A 13860-nucleotide genomic window follows, 5' to 3' on the forward strand; every position below is an offset into this window, starting at 1 on the left:
TGTGTTCACAGGTTTTTTTGTGTGTGTGTGAAATATGTTTCTATTTCTCTAGAATAAATGCCCTAGAATGTGATTGCTGAACCATATGGTAAATACTGCAAAAAGCATGTTCCAGGATGGCTATGCCATTTTACACTAACACCAGCCACAGATGAGAGACCCAGTTTCTCCAAATCCTCATCAGCATTTGTCATCATCACCATTTATACATTTTAGAACATAGGTGTGTAATGATAGCTTATTGTGATTTTACTTAATGAAGCATCTTTTCAGGCTCTTATTTTACTTTTTTGTTTAAATTTCTACTTATTTCCTTTCAATCCTTCTATTGTTCTTCCCCTACCCCCCTCTTCCTCCTCTCACTAAACATATTGACATATAACATACATATAGAAAATCATAAGGTTACAGTTCTAGAAATTTCTCACAAAGTGAACACACCTGTTAACCAGCACTCTGATTTAAAAAATTTTTCTATCACCCAGAAGTTCCTCATCCAAGTTATCCACTATTATGACTTCTGTCTAGCACTAGAGATTAGTTTTGCCTGTTTTTGAGCTTCATTTAAATGGAATCATTCAGTATTTACTCTTTTGTGTCTGGCTTCTTTTGCTCATAAGATTCCTCAAATATTCTCTTGAACCATCTCTGACAGTGACTGCCAACTTTAGGCAGCGAGTCCCAAGAGGATACTCTCCACAGCATGTTGTGCAGTTAAATATGAGGATACAGAGGAATAAATGATGACAGAAGGAGACTTGACTTGGGGTGGTGAACACACAATACAATATACAGATGATGTATTGTAGAATTGTACACCTGAAACCTATATAATTTTATTAACCAATGTCACCTCAATAAATTTAATAAAAAAATAAACAAGTGAGAGTGCATTTAGAAGACTCGCTTAATCTTAACTTGGGGCATTTTAAATTAGCAGTTGATGTTTGAGGAAGATTCAGAATTAGAGGTAAATGTTAATCTTCATTTTGAAAATATTCACCAGCTTTGCTGTACTTTACTTTTGGAACAACCAAGGGTACCAGAGCTCTGCTAACAGTTTTATCCAACTAAAACCAAATTCCATCCAGCCAGTCTGCTGGTTCCCTCCAACAATGACCCCTCTCATTCCCCACTGCCTGGCTGAGATCGTGCTCTCAGTGGATTCCTGCTCTAGGAAAGGTTATTGGTCGGTTCCTTCTGCGTCACCCTTGTCTCTAGCTGTAGATTTGACATAAATGCTATGCGCACAATATGTAAACCATATGGACACCATCTGAGAAGAGCCTTTCTCTTCTGTTAGCTCTTTAGGATAAGCTAAAAACTTCTGAGCATGCTTGCCTCTGGCTCCTTTACTCTCTGTTACGACTCCTTTGTTTTAAATCCTAGAATTTCCAAGGTCATGACAAAGTGAGTGTGGATAAAGAAGGGTGATTGACACTTGTTATGTTGCTCTGGATTCACAGATATTGACTCTGGCATAACTTAATTGTTGAGTGAGAGGTCTTTATATTAACTGATTAAATCTATACTTTGCCAGAACACACTGCCCGTATGTTCGCAGTAGTTATCTGGTCTGGGTTTTAGGAATTGTCCTGATTTCTAATGTTATGTCTTATTGTCATTACATGTGCCTGGAGTTTAGTTAAGAATATGTACAGTAGATACTTACCTGGCAGGGGAGATATCATGATCATAAAGGTGGTTATCCCAGGGTGAGGCTCACTGATTGCACGCCGGATGTTCTGACCTCTGCGATTTCCCCAAATGTGGGAAACTTGACTGCACAAATTATGGTAGTAGGGGACTGCATTTGCGTTCTCCCCTGTTTAAAAAAATAATAATAGTAATATGTATAGTTGAGTACCTAGGCTCATAGGACATTAAGACCTATAATCGTTTATGTTTTGGTCATTTACATTTCCAGCTAGGCATCAATTCTCTTTCTATTGTTAACAGTATTTTTGTTTCTCTTTAGGAGTAGCACTTACCCCCAACTCCTAGGCGCTTAAAAATAAACCAAAATAAAAAACAAGAACAGTAGAACACAAATCAAAAAGCGTAATTCAAACTAATGTTTGTTTAGTATTATGTGCCTGGCACTATGCTAAACTCTCTTTATGGACCATCTTGTGTCTATCACAACTCTAGAAGGTAGGAACTTATCACCATTTTATAGCTGAGAAAACTCAGGCTCAGAAGGAAAGGGCTGTTGAAGGACACACAGTTGGTAAGGGGGGCAGGCTGCCCGACTCCAGAGCCTGCCCTTTCAGTCCCCTCACACTGCCCCTTGCCCGTGTCCTCTCGAGTCTAGCAAGGTGGGAGTCCTTACCTTCCAGCTCCTGAGCCCACATTTGTTCACTGAGAGAATCGGGAGACCTAGTTCCCACGAGTCAACACCCCCAGGATCACCCGAAAGGCTGATAGTGGGATTTTCCGGTGGCCGGCTACAGACTGCGTGGCAGAACTGAATCACTTTGAGGAAAAAGAATGTCTCTTGGGAAAAATTGTTCTATTCTCATCATATATGCTTCTTGCTTTGCAAAGCTGGAGAAGATGTCTCATTGTGGAAGGACAATCACTCCTTCCTAATGAACCACTCAATAGTTCATTAGCTTACATGGAATTACTGCAGGAATCAGACATGAGTAAAAATGTATCTACTCTTTATTTTAAACACAAATGCTAAAAAGGAGAAATTGAGATTACTTGAAAGAATGATTGCTAGTATGTGAATTTTGTATTGACAACATGCCTTGTTCTGCGATGAATCTGAAAGTGGGAATGAACACTTTCCCCCACCCTAAACATCCTTGAAGTTTCCCCGTCACCATAATGGCTGTCACCTGAGGTCTTTGTTGTTGCTGTCAGATGTTGTCATTAGCTTGGCCTGTCTCCCTCTGGGGGGGTGTGTGTGTGTGACTTGGTAACAATAGAAATTAATGAAAAATAGGAGCAGAGACTGAAACAGTATAGTCCTGCACCACATAATATTTCCCTAAAGAATGACCATATACACGATTACGGCACCATAAGGTATAATTAAGCTGAAAAATTCCCATCGCCTAGTAACGTCGTAGCTGTGTAACATCGCAGAGAGAAATGCTCGTGGTGTGTTGTGTGCTTACCTTAGTGGCACTGTTCCCACAGGAGAGGACAACGCCATGCGCCTTGTTGCCTCTGGAGACCTCCCCGTGGGACAGGACGTGGAGGCGGAAGAAGTGACGGCGATGATCCTGACCCCGTGTAAGCTTAGGCTAGCGTGGGCATTCGTGTCTCAGTTTTTAACAAGAACTTTAAAAAGTAAAAAAAAAAAATTTTAATACCAAAAAGCTTTAGAATAAGTACATAAAGAAAATATTTTTGTGTAGCTGTACAATGTATTTGTGTTTTAATCTGTTATTTTTAAAATCTAATTTTTAGAAAAAATAAAAATTTTGTGAAGTAAAAATGTTACAATAAGCTAAGTTTAATTATTGAAGAAAGAAAAATATTTAAATCATTTCGTACAGCCCAAGTGTACAGTGTTTATAGAGTCTACAGTATCGTACGCAATGCCCTGGGCCTTCCCAGTCGCTCACCACTCACTCACTCTCTCACCCAGAGCAACTCCCAGGCCCGCCGGCTCCATTCACGGTAAGCGGCCTATACTGGAGTAGCATTTTTTATCTCTTATGCCATATTTTACTGTACTTTTTCTATGTTTAGATATGTTTAAATGCACAAATACTTATCACTGTGTTGTAATTGCCCACAGCATTCAGGACAGTGCCGGGCTGTGGGGGCTTGCAGCCTGGGTGCACTAGGCTCTGCCTCATGGCCTGGGGGTGAAGGAGCTTTGGGTAAGTGCACTCTACGGTGTTAGCACAGTGATGAAATCTCTTAATGATGCTTTTCTCAGACTGTATTCCTGTCATTAAGCAACACATGACTGTATTCAGCAAACGAATATTAATGATCCCCATCATACAGCAGAAAAAGGCTTTAGAATAACTATATAAAGAAAGAAAACATATAAAGAAAGCATATAAAGAAAATCAGCCCTGGCTGGGTAGCTCAGTTATGTTTGTGTACGTAAACATATCTACACATAGAAAAGGTACAGTAAAATACGGCATAAGATTTAAAAAATGATCGTAACCAATGCGCGATTACTGAGAGTCATGGCCAGCGCGCTGTACAACACTAAGGGCTTTATTTGCACTACATTCAGACGTCCAAGTGGGAGCCAAAGGAGGTTGTATAAGGTGACTGTGGAGGGGGAAGGGATGAAAAGTGGTTGAGGTGGGCATGCGTTGCTTCTTGGTTGCCCAGAATTCACTTACCCTATTTCTAATAGCTTCCAACATTCACTGGGACTCGACTCTTCTAGGACCCTCCATGCAGGTAGAGCTCCAGTCACACCCAGCTCTAAAGCAGGCCTGCACGCTCAAAGCTTCATTCCCCTGACTGCAGGAATGGATAATGACGAGACACTGGACTCCACGCTGCTTTGCTGAGACGTCTGAGATAGACCTTGATGTAGTCACTTCTCAGCCTGGGTACAAGGCTGGCCTACTTCTGAGAAGATCCTGAGATTTGGAGGCTTGATTGTAAAGGCATATTGACTCGAGCAGACATGCAGCTGGGAACGAATGCTGATCCAATGGCAGGAATACAAGTTTGTGGTGTATTGGAGGCATATATTTCCCCACAGTAAATGAGCATTGCTTAACAGGGACCGGTGTAACAGCAGGAGGGTGTTAGGGAAAGGAGTTTGGGGAATTATATCACGAGTTGTTCTGGATCTAAATCTGTTGGAAGATTCCAAGATTCAGGATGTGATGTGTCTCCTAAGCTGCAATAAGCTTCCCCAAGCTTTCGAGTTTGCTATAGTACAGGACTTCCTTTGTGTGCTCCTTCCTTTAGCCAGCTGAAAGTTTTCACTCCCAAAGATGGAGCCATTGCTCTTTCTCCAGTCATCTGAAGTCATCTCCAGTCTTTAAGGCATCTTGGTTATTGTTTTTTCCATCTCCTATCCTTTCTCCCACCACCATGGCTGAACTAGGCTTTGCCTCTGACGGTGTTTAAAAGATGCTTACATTCCATTCAGTACAACGCTTTGAACTCTTTGGAGAAGAGTTATAGAAATCTAGTAAAAGAATAAGCTCTTGTGGCGAACATTTGATAATTTATTACCCATTTTTTTCCTATCATAGTTTTGAAACCTGTTCTGTTGAATCCATGTGTATTAGTAAGCATCAGCCACGACTCAAGGAATCATATTCGTATTGTCACAGTCATAAGTTATCTCTCACTGCAGTTACTCCGCCCTTTATTTTTGCCTGACAGACACACTCTGCTGAGGGAAGACTACCTTGCTCAGCTCTATTCATCATTCTTTTTTTCCAGGCTGTGCTAACAATGAAAAAAAAAAATCCAAAAACACACTGTATGGTAATTAGGTATAATGTGTCATCATTGATGGGTCTTAGAGTTTTAGAACTTCCCCAGGTGCAAAAGACTCAGGGGTAATTGTGGATTATAACTGGAGATTTCTATTTATGTCATTCCATGAAAGGTATGTTTTCCCAGGCTCTAAATCTGACCTTTTCAAGCTTACTCAGCATTCACACTCAGCCTTTAAAAGTCACTCATTGGCTTTTGTATTACCTATTTCTTTTAGTGCCATGATAAATTAATTCAAGAAGTATGTGAATTGCTGAACACAGGAGGTATTCTCATAAACCATATACACTTGACCCTTGAACAACACGTGGTTAGTGGTGCCCCATGCAGTCGAAAATTTGTGTATAACTTTCGACTCCCCCAAAACTTAATTACTAAATATCCTATTATTGACTGGAAACCTCACTGATAACATGAACAGTTGATTAACACATATTTTGTATATTATATGTATTATATGCTGTATTCTTAAAGTAAGCTAGAGAAAAGAAAATCAGTCCTGGCCCGGTAGCTCAGTTGATTAGAGCATCCTTCCAATACACCAAGGTTGTGGGTTCAATCCCAGGTCAGGGCACATACAGGAATGAACCAATGAATGCATAAAAACACAAATGGAGAAACAGATTGATCTCTCTCTCTCTCTCCCCCGGAAAAAAAAAAAAAAAATCACTAGAGAAAATACATTTATTGTATTTGCTGAAAAAAATGCTCATATAAGTGGACCTGCACAGTTCAAACCTTGTTGCTCAAGGGTCAGCTGTATCTGGACTCTGGTGGCAAATCAGAGATCAGAGACAGGCACTGGAGGCACCTTCATCAGTGAGACAGGAGCCCACTTCTGTGTGAATCAGTATTGGGGCGTATCCCCTGGAGAAGTCAGCCGGCGACAGCAGCAGAAGTAATCTGCTCCCAGATATATTTTCTTCATTTTTACAGAGATCTGAAGATATTGGACCTGCCTTTGTCCAGAAAAAGGTCTCTGGATTATTCGAAGGGGAAAGGAGGTGGGGAAGATAAAAACAGCAAAAGTTCTGTTTCCTCCAGAATAGCAGTTTAGCTTAAAAACATTGAGGCGCTTCTGTGGCTCTCTACTCCCTCTTGTGGCAATGTGGTGCCACTGTTTTCTAATTATTGTACAGCTTCAAGTTTCTCTGCCTAAGGCAGAAATCATCAAGTTATTTAACATGAGAATGTGTTTAGATTGGATGTAACAATCCAATAAGGCAAAGACAGAAGATCTGTGCAACATTTGGATGTATCTTTCAAAGAATTAATGAATTCACCTGTGAAAAGCTGTAAATACGCGTCTAGATCCACTGTTTCTACCAACAGGTAGTTTCACAAAAATTTTCCCCACCAAATGTTGGGCTAGTATGGAGATGTTATGATTTGAGGAGGAAAGAAGGCACTGGACTTTTCACCCTTCCATTCCAGCTGAAAGTAAATAATAGGAATTTTCCCTACAAAAATAGAAAATATAGGATCTGAATATTATATTTTGTTACATATGAGATACTACATGTAATAAGACTGAAATTACTTTATATTGGTCATTTTACCCTCTATTATACACTCCACTCTGTGGCACAGAGAGGAGTGGAACAACTTACACAGTTTAATTGGGAGGTCCCTTTTATAAAAACCTGAATGGGATGGGCAGCTTTCTAAAAAAATAGATTCTGCTAGAAATAGATTCTGGTTTTCTAGAAAAATGAGTTGGTAGCAAGTTTTAAAGTGCTCTGCATTGATTTAGGATAGTTCTCATTAGGGTCCAGTGCATCCATTGTGCTGCTCAGTAGTTTTTAGAACTTTGGTTAATTATGCTACATCAAAATGAGAGAAGATTCTTCTCAAGTGCAGAGTCTATAAAGGGCGTTCTTTAACTGGCCTGGCTGCGTGGGCATGGCCCAGGTAGCTGTAAGCATTTGCCTGCCCTGGTGCGGAAGGCAACTGCTAAAATGGCCTTCTATGAGGGTATTCATGCCCTTGCGTACTCCCTCCCCTTTGAGTGTGAGGTGGACTTATTGACTTGCTTCCAATTAATTGAATGCCACAGAAGGAATGGGATGTTACTTGCAAGATTAGGTTACAAAAAGACTATGGCTTGCCAAAATTTGGAAGCAACCAAGATGTCCTTTGGTAAGTAAATGGATGGATATACTCTGGCACATCCGGACAATGGAATATTATTTAGTGCTAAAAAGAAGTGAGCTATCAAGCCTTGAAAAGACATGGAGGAAGCTTAAATGTGTATTATTAAGTGAAAGAAGCCAATTGGTAAAAGGTTACATATTGTGTGATTCCTACTGTATGACATGCTGGAAAAGACAAAAAGCTATAGACAGTAAAAAGATCAATGGTTGCTAGGGCTTAGGGGGAGGGAGGGAGGACAACACAGACCACAGAGGATTTTTAAGGCAGTAAAACTATTCTGTATGCTACTACAATAGTGTATAGATGTCATTATACAAATGTCAAAAGCCATAAAATATGCAATACCAAGAGTGAATCCTAATATAAACTATGAACTTTGGGTGATAATGATATGTCAATGTACATTCATCAATTGTAATAAATGTAGCACTCTCGGGGGATGTCAGTGACATGGGAGGTTATTCTTGTGTGGGGGCAATGTGTACATGAGAACTTTATTTTCTGCTTAATTTTGCTGTAAACCTAAACCTGCTCTTAAATATACATATTTTTAAAAAGACTATGGCTTCTATCTTGGGTGGTGGTTTCTTTTACTCTCTCATTTGCCATGCTGTGAGTAGCTTTATGGAGAGGCCCATGTGGAAGAAGCTGATGTCTGCAGCCAACAGCTGGCTAAGACCAGAGGCCTGCCAGTGGCCACAGGAGTGAGCTCGGAGCATGTATCCCCCACATGAACCTTGAGATGACTGCAGCCACAGTGAACACCTTGATCACTGCCTTGTAAGACTCATTTTGAGAGACCCTGAGCTTGGGGAACCGAGCTAAATCATGGCCAAATTTCCAACCCACAGAAATTGAGGTAACATATAAATGTTTGTGACTTTAAACTGTATGGGTTTGGTAGTAATTTGTTATGTAACAAGAGATAAATAAGATAACTGTTACGCCACCTCTTATATACCAGTTTTAACGAGAATCTTTAACAAAGAGATCTAGATGATAAGCACTTAAGCCCCATAGTTCATACTGGGAACTCTCTCCACATTTAAGTGAAGCTTAAATATATCCAACCATCCACGAGTATAAACGCATACTCACTGTGCTGCTCTAGAGTAAACTATCAATTTCTTCTCATAAAGGGAAGGAAATTAACTCACTGAAAGCTTACTATTTATGGGACACTTAACATGATATCTTTTAGGAGAAGATTAGAGTAAATAATTCATGCAAGTCTACACAGATAGAAAGGGAAGGAGATGGGATTAAAACTGAGGTGCCACTTTCAAGTAAAAGTAACTTGTACGACTTTCTAGAACTTTTCCTGGCATTTTCTGATTCTATGTCTCCACTAATCTGTGTTGAATAGTTAGGCCTTTCCCTACAGACCACAGTAAGAGTGGGGTATTTTATACATACTTCTCTCAGTAGCTGATAGAAGCAGCAGCAACATGTCAGTAAGGATATAAAACACTTGAATAATAAGATCTGCAAATTTAACTTAATGGCCATATATAGAACCCTGAGCCTTAAAATGCAAATCACACATTCTTTTTAAGTGCACCTGGAATCTTTACTAAAATTGACCACATGGTGGTTCATAAAGGCAATCTCAACAGATTGAAAAGAATTGAAATCAAAGTTTGTTTTCTGATAATAAATCCTGAAGCTCAGAATCAACAACAAATAGATTACTAGGAAATCCCCTTATGTTTGGTGTTAAGAAATATATCTGTAAATAATTCATGCTTGAAGCAAGAAAAGAGAATAGAAATCAGAAAATATTTTAAACTGGAAAACCTCAACATTTTCTAGGAGTATATGACAAGAGGAAAAGAGAAGCAGGGTGTGGATTGTAGTGATGGGTCATGGAGTCTAACCAAGACAGAAAGGAAGACAGGAAGAGGCTATGGGTGTTGAGGGAGCCATGGGAGTCCATGCATTGAAGGTCATGGCCACAGGGAAGAATTCTGCAATGGGAGTACTTGATCTGGGAAGGTCAAGTGCTTGCATATGAAATTTCAGGAGTGATAAGCTTTTTGGTAATGAACATGTCCGCAGTGTGACCATGGAAGAAAATGCCAACAGTTTATTGGATTTTTTACAATAAAATGGCAATAAATACATATCTATCAACAATTGAATCTAAAAAACAAACAAGTAGAACAGGAACAGACTCACAGATACAGAGAACGTGTTGCCAGTTGCCAGATGGGAGATGGGCTGGGGGATGGGTGAAAAAGGTGGAGGGAGTAAGAAGTACAAATTGATAGTTACAGCACAGTCATGGGCAGGTAAAGTACAGCATAGGGAAAATAGTCAGTAATGTTGTAATAACCATGTATGGTGCCAGGTGGGTACGAGATTTATCAGGGTGATCACTTAGTAAGTTATTTAATGTCTAATCTCTGGGTTGTACACCTGAAACTAATATAATATTGTATGTCAACTGTAATTGAAAAATTAAAAAAATGATTAAATGGCAAAAAACAAAGTCACTGAAACTGAGAGCATTAAGTAACCAGGAGGCAGGGCGTTGGATGGATCACACACATGGATTCTGAAATCTCCACGCGGAATGAAAGGATTTGAGGTGAAGAGTAAAGCAGCAGAAAATAAACTATGTGAGGAAGCAGGGGCTGTGAAAAGGAGGTTGGAAGACTGAAAGCAAATGAGATAAGAGAGTGGGTGGCAAATCCCAAGTGGCTCAGAGTTGGCTGTTTCGAGGGAGTAGGTGTACCGGGGAAGCCAGGTTTGCTTCTAAAGCACATTTCATCGTGCACATTTGATAAAGAAAGATGACAAATGGCAGTAGCTCATTAGGTACTGAAAATGTTTTTTATCATTTATACAATGCACAGGGTTATTATGGGTTGTTTCCCATCGGGAGAAACCAGTTACATCCTTACTCCTTATTTGGGTTTTCTCAGCCTCACAGCTTTAGCATGCTTCTCGGTATTCTCGGCGTCTCCCTGAGACGATCTGCTCACTGTGCATGCCTCCTTGTGGTTTCTCTAATGGAGATACACACCCAGTAACTCAGGCCTGGGTCTAAAGCAGGCTTCAGAAGCTGCACAAATACCGTATTCCTTTTGGCCTGGTGCATCTGCGTGTAATTGAGTTGTTTTTAAGCTACACAATATATGAGGTTTTATGGATCTTGAATTGTTTTAAATAGTGATTCATTTGTGTAATCACACAAGTACATTTTCATGTAAAAAACAGAAAAAGCGAGCATCTCCCTGATCACTGCCATGGCCCCCAGCTCATGCCCAGAACTAACCAATTATGGGGTGACATGTTCTCCTGGGCTTTTCTCTATGCATTTACTTTCTTATAATATACAAAGGGGAATATGTAGTTTTGCATATCAGATCGCTTTACTCCCCTGCCATTCAAGGGCTTCCCACTTAAAAGTACAGAAGAAAATGCATACTTCCAACTGTGGCCTAAGACTCCACACAGCCTGGTCCTTGCCTACCTCTCTGATCTCCTTTCATGCCAGGAGGTGTGAGGTGTTCTCCCGCAGAGCCTTTGCATGTGCTGTTTGTTCTGCTCAGAAGGCATCTACCCAGTCCTTTCTTCATTGGTTCTTAACATTCAGGCCTCTGCTAAGAATTCACCCCCTCATAGCCTTTCCTAGAAACCCTCTCTAAATAAGTACCTCCCTCCCCTGTCTCCACTTCCAGTCTCTGTGGAATCCCATCACTCTGTTTCAGGCAAAAGAGCCACACCCCTGGGGTTTGAATCCTTATGTCACCACCAGCTTACTTTTTAAAAAAAATATATCTTTATTGATTTCAGAGAGAGGAAAGGAGAGGGAGAGAGAGAGATAGAAACATCAATGATGAGAGAGTCATTGATCCGCTGCAGCCCGCAACCCGGGCATGTGCCCTGACCGGGAATTGAACCCCGATCGCCTGGATCCTAGGTCGACGCTCAACCGCTGAGCCACGCCTGGCCGGGCCCACCAGCTTACTTAACCTTTTTGCACTTCAGGTCTCTCATCTGTAAAATTAAGGTCATTATAGCACCTACTTTATAGATTCCTTTGAAATAAAGAAGAGGAATATTTATAAAACACTGAGCACTTGAAGCTATATGGAATAATTTATTTATTTGTATGTTTATCACCTCGCTTCTCTGAAATGTAAGATGTCTGTGTGCTGGGCCCTTGTCTGTTTTGGTCTCAATATAGTAGTGCCTGACTCATAGCATCCTTAATAGATAAAGGTCGAATGTACGAATGTTTACATCTTACTTCCTGCATAGAGTTCTGTGTGCACATGAGGTAAGTTTAAAATGGAAAACATGGACTTGTTTTTATTAAAAGCTTTCACTTTAAAAAAAATGTATATTTTTATTGGTTTCAGAGAGAGGGAGAGGAAGAGAGAGAGAAACATCAATGATAAGAGTCATTGATGGGCTGCCTCCTGCGTGTCCCCTGCTGAGGGATCGAGCTCACAACCTGGGCCTGGGCCTGGGCCTTGACCTGACCAGGAATTGAACCTTGATCTCCTGGATCATAGGTCAGCGCTCAACAGCTGAGCCATACCAGCTGGGCAAAAGCTTTCACTTTTATATGCTGGCCATTACTAGGTGCTATCACCATATCACCATATCATGTACAGTAAGTCCTCACTTAACGATGGGTTCTTCGACTATAAGTGAAATGATGTATGGTGAAGCCAACTTTACCATAGGCTAATTGATATAAACAAGTTAAGTTCCTCTGGCATCTCAAAGTTATAATAAAATGTTGAATGAAACGATGTTATTCGAAAATCTGCTGTGAATCCTCTAATATCTGCAAAGTAGAATCCCAACTATAATTCTCTTGGGTGTTACTTTTCCAAAGAGCACAGGATACATAAGATGAGTGTAGCAGCTGCCACAATCCCACGATATTTAGGAAAACACTAGCAGCAGTTATCACAAGCAAAGATGACATTCTCAGATTCCAGCACAACCCAAACCTATATTGCAGTTGCCAGCCAGTTGGTTTAGGGTTATCTGAGGGTGGGGAAAAGCTTCTTGTCTGAGCTTGTCAGGACCTATCAGACTGTGCCAGTTGGCAATGGTCTGTGAATCTAACCTCAATTAGGAAAATATTTTGTAAAGAGGTTAGTTCTGTTTCCATGTGCTCCCCAGAATCTTGATGAAACCCAAGGCTTCCTCCAGCAGAGTTGCAGCTATTGTTAACCTGAAGACGGTGCCTCACAGGCCCAATAGGGGCACACTGCCATAAAGTTCCCTACTCTAAAGGATGCGCGCACACACACACACACACACACACACACACACACACACACACACACACACATTTTGCTATTTAAGGTCCAACCTGGGCCATCTATCCAAGGTTAAGAAACAAGATAAAGGAGGAAAAGTTTAGTAAAAAATTAACTAGATTTCTACCCACTAAGCTGAGCTTGAAAAAAAGCCAAGTCGAGAGTGCTCCATTCTAGAGTCTCTAACAATGAGTCTGAAGTTCGTTCCAAGTATAGCTGCCTTTGTCGTATAGAGTCCCCTAGAGAGCGTTTTGTGACCCCAGGAAAGAAATTTCCATCTCCATCCCAGACTCCATCCTGATTTATACAGTATGAGGCCCTGGAAAGCCTGTGTTGGTTCCCAAATGAATCTGCTTTTTTATTAAACGCGGCTACTGCGGTTTACTAAGTGCTAAATCAGCCTGTGCAGCTGCAATCGCAAATCAGCTGCAGCTCAGGGACAGCTGACAGAGTTTGCAGGAGGGCCAGGGTGTGACGGTCAGGGCCTCCGTAGTCAGGAACCACGCCCAAATCCTGCCCCGGGGTCTGATGAAGATGCCATTGTCCTTGCAGCGAGGTGCTAGACGCTGCCACTCGCACCCCTGGCGCTGCCTTGGATGCTGCCCACTCCCGCTCAGCTGAGGCCCTTGCTGCTCCCATTTATCACCAGAAAGGATTTGGCGTAGCCTGTCGCCCCACCCCCGTTCAGTTCCTCGGAGAAGCACCTGGTGGGTAGAGCTGGTCATGTGCTATGCCTAGCTGCACGGGAGGCTAGGAAGGGGGTATCTGGTGTTTCAGCCTCTGAGAAAGGAAACAGATGGAGGTACTGTGCTTTCCAACAACTGAAAGCAGGTTCAGAGACTGGGAGGCAAAAAAGAGAAGATACTGTTTCACTGTAACATCCCTTCATGTTCTCCCAGCCTCAGGGCTGAGCCGCAAAGGCTTTGTTGCTCCCTTAGAAGAAAGGGAGACGTCCATAAGGTCAGACCAG

At 41.3% G+C, this 13860-nt stretch overlaps 1 non-coding gene across 1 annotated transcript; it reads left to right on the plus strand.

Annotated features, from left to right (window-relative positions):
- Positions 1-1664: 1664 nt before the first annotated feature.
- On the plus strand, positions 1665-1828 carry LOC148093510 (U1 spliceosomal RNA). Its single transcript, XR_015714353.1, has one exon. It is a non-coding gene; the product is annotated as a U1 spliceosomal RNA (small nuclear RNA).
- The last annotated feature ends 12032 nt before the right edge of the window (positions 1829-13860 follow it).

The sequence above is a fragment of the Miniopterus natalensis genome, chromosome 3 (assembly GCF_054644295.1).
Source record: "Miniopterus natalensis isolate mMinNat1 chromosome 3, mMinNat1.hap1, whole genome shotgun sequence".
Classification (NCBI taxonomy): Eukaryota; Metazoa; Chordata; class Mammalia; order Chiroptera; family Miniopteridae; genus Miniopterus; species Miniopterus natalensis.